Source organism: Leptonychotes weddellii, chromosome X (genome assembly GCF_054177405.1).
Source record: "Leptonychotes weddellii isolate Sample4059 chromosome X, ASM5417740v2, whole genome shotgun sequence".
Lineage (NCBI taxonomy): Eukaryota > Metazoa > Chordata > Mammalia > Carnivora > Phocidae > Leptonychotes > Leptonychotes weddellii.
The window spans coordinates 13,968,904-13,972,554 of record NC_138385.1 but is presented as its reverse complement, the minus strand read 5'-3'; the positions used below and the strand labels follow the sequence as shown (position 1 = coordinate 13,972,554).

At 54.0% G+C, this 3,651-nt stretch overlaps 1 pseudogene; it reads left to right on the top strand.

Moving 5' to 3' along the window:
- Positions 1-3,156: 3,156 nt before the first annotated feature.
- Positions 3,157-3,281, top strand: LOC145718005 (U4 spliceosomal RNA; annotated as a pseudogene).
- Positions 3,282-3,651: the final 370 nt, after the last annotated feature.

Below are 3,651 nucleotides of genomic sequence, written 5' to 3'. Positions count from 1 at the left end.
GGGGAGCCTGATCACCTCCCAGAGACCTCTTAGAGGTCTCCCAGGTAGGGATTCCCAGGGAGGGAATATAATAACTTCTGGAGTGTGAATGTGTGAGTGAATGTGCAGTCCGACCCGGCTTGCTCAAGCAGACTGATTCTGTGACTCCACGGGCGGGCACCCTTAAGGTCCCCAGACGCCTACAGAGTCTGAGTGGGCCTGTAGGCGATTCTGTGGTGAACGGCATACAGTCTGTGGCGGGATCAGAATAGTTTCCGATCGTAAGTCACAACACTGAGACCACTACGGCTAAGCCTCACCTAAGCTCCTTTGGGACACGGCCAGACGGGCATCTGATTGGTCTCCTCACCTCAGGAGGCAGCCCCCCCTTTGTCTGTCTCTGCGCCACCGCACACGGGGACATCACCATGGGGTCAGGGCAGAGTAAACCTATGGTTCTAGAGACCATAATCAAAAATTTCAGGAAGGGGTTGTTGGGAGACTATGGAGTCAGGATGTACCCCGGCAAGTTGAGAACCCTATGCGAATTGGAATGGCCCACCTTTGATGTTGGGTGGCCTTAGAAGAGGCATTGGATGTCCCAACGATTCGTCGAGTATGGCGAGTCCTAACAGGAGAACCAGGACACCCTGACCAGTTTCCGTACATTGACTCCTGGCTAGGAATTGCCCAGACCCTTACACCCTGGGTGCGATTTCACTTGCAATAGGCAGGGACATGCCAGAGTCTTAATTGCCTCATCTAAGTGACCTAAAGAAAATCAGCAAAAGCCCCAGTCTCCACAAATCCTAACCTAGATCCCAAGGACGAACCGACCCTGCCCCCACCGTATGTACCCCCAAGACTGTCTACACTGGCCCTTCAGCTCCAGACACTCCGCTGCCATCAGTTTCACCGGTGGCCCCAGGCCCAAAAGATCCGCTTTCCCCAGGACCAGCAGCCAGGCTGCGCCCCAGGCCGGGAGCAAGCACCCTCCAAATGCCAGTAGGAGAGACGCGGGAACCCGAGAGGCACGATGAAGACGGGACGGTCCAACCCGGCCGTTCCATGATGTATTATCAGCCCTTCTCCACCACCGACCTCCTCAACTGGAAACAAACACCCCATCCTACTCTGAGAAACCACAGACTATGGTAGACCTCATAGAATCCTTCTTCCACACTCATTGGCCAACCTGGGAAGACTGCCAACAGTTACTCCGTACCCTGTTTAACACAGAGGCAAGGAGGAGAACGATGAAAGGTGCACGGCAGTACCTGGAAGAGCACGCACCAGCGGGAGTCATGACCCTGCTGCCTGGGCTAATATGGCTGCACCCGAAGAGTGCCCAGCGTGGGACTTCACCACAACCGAGGGACAGGCCCACATCTGCTGATACCAAGAGGCCCTCCTCTGGGGAATCCGGGCAGGAGCTAAGAAATCCATGAACATGACTAAGGTATCCTCGGTCAATCAACAACCAGGGGAGTCCCCGGGGGACTACTATGAAAGACTATGTGAAGCCTACAGGATATACACTCCATTTGACCCCGAGGCACAGGAAAGCCAACAGATGGTAAACACCTCCTTCGTGGCTCAGGCCGCCCCAGGCATCAGAAAGAAACTTCAGAAACTAGAGGGCTTTGCCGGGATGAACATCACCCAACTAATAGAGATTGCCAATAAGGTCTACATGAACAGGGAGGTTGCAGCCGAATGGGAAGCCAACAAAAAGATGAAAAAGAAAGTCAGCCTCCTTGCCACCACCCTGAAAGAAAAGGACAACACAAAGATGGGGAGACCCAAGCCACCAAAACAGGGGAAACCCAGAACCCCCTTGGCAAGGGATCAATGTGTCTATTGTAAAGAGAAAGGGCATTGGAAAAACGAATGTCCCAGCTGGGGAAAGGCTCAAAGACCCAGCCGCTACACGGAAGAACCCCGAGAGGAGGACCTCATAGGCCTTGCGGGAATGGACTCAGACTAAGGGGGACCAGGCTCTTTCCTCCTTGGCCCCCATGAGCCCATGGTCAGCATGAAGGTGGGGGGCCAACCAGTGACTTTTATGGTTGATACTGGGGCCGAGCACTCTGTTGTCACCTCCCCGGTGGCCCCTTTCAGCAAAAGGACTGTGACCATCCTCGGGGCCACCGGGATGCAGGCGATACAACAGCCCTTTTGCCAGGCTCGCCATTGCGAACTCGGGGGCCACAAGGTCCGACACGAATTCCTTTATCTGCCTGATCGCCCCATCCCTCTCCTGGGCCGAGACATACTCTCCAAGCTTAGGGCTCAGATAACCTTTGAGCCCACTGGACACACTAGCCTCCGATTGAACCCAAGGCAAGAGAAGATGGGGTCTCTAATACTAGCCATTACCACACCAAGGGAAGAAGAATGGAGGCTATCCTGTGCCAGGCCCAACCGAGCAGCCCACAGGAGTTCAGACTCACCTTCCCTTCAGTATGGGCTGAAAACAACCCACCTGGACTAGCCCGGAATTGGGCCCCTGTCATTGTTGAATGATCCCAGGAGCCCAACCTCAGAGGCAAAAGCAATACCCCCTTCTACAAGAAGCTAAGATCAGCATCCAAGAACATCTGACCAAACTCAAAGAAGCAGGTATTCTAGTCGAGTGCCAGTCAGCCTGGAATACCCACCTCCTGCCAGTCAAGAAGCCAGGAGGGGGATACCGATCAGTTCAGGATCTGCGGGCCATCAACTTGGTGACCATCTCTCTGCACCCAGTGGTCCCGAATGCATACACCCTCCTCGGCCAAATCCCAGGGTCAGCCAGATGGTTCACTTGCCTAGATATGAAGGATGCCTTCTTCTGCCTCTGCTTAGCTCCCTAGAGCCAGCCAGTGTTTGCCTTTGAATGGACTGAACCTGATACAGGGCGCCAGATGCACCTGACTTGCATGCACCTCCCACAGGGGTTTAAAAACTCACCAACAGGGGTGCCTGGGTGGCTCAGTTGGTTAAGCGACTGCCTTCGGCTCAGGTCATGATCCTGGAGTCCCGGGATCGAGTCCCGCATCGGGCTCCCTGCTCGGGGGGGACTCTGCTTCTCCCTCTGACCCTCCTCCCTCTCATGCTCTCTGTCTCTCATTCTCTCTCTCTCAAATAAATAAATAAAATCTTTAAAAAAAAAAAACAACAAAAAAACTCACCAACAGCTTTGCACAGTGGCAGTATCGTAGCCAATGAGGTTTATCCGAGATGCGATTATTGCTAATTAAAAACTCACCAACCCTCTTTGGGGAAGTGCTAGCCGCAGACCTTGCCAGCTTCCCAAGAGAGGCCACACGATGCACCCTCCTCCAGTATGGGGATGACCTCCTCCTCACCAGTGACACACAAGAAGACTGCACAAAAGGCACCAAAGCCCTCCTAGAGCTCCTGTCAGACTCGGGATACTGAGCCTCATGGAAGAAGGCACAAATCTGCCAACAACAGGTCTGATACCTTGGTTTCCTCCTCACCCAAGGGAAGAGAGAACTAGGGCCAGAGAGGAAAAGGGTCATCGTCTCCCTGCCACAGCCCCAGACAAAAAGGGGCCTATGAGAATTCCTGGGGGCTGCAGGATTCTGCCGCACCTGGATCCCTGGATTCTCGGAAATAGCAAGACCCGTTTATGATCTCTTAGGGGGACCTGATCAAGAACCCCCT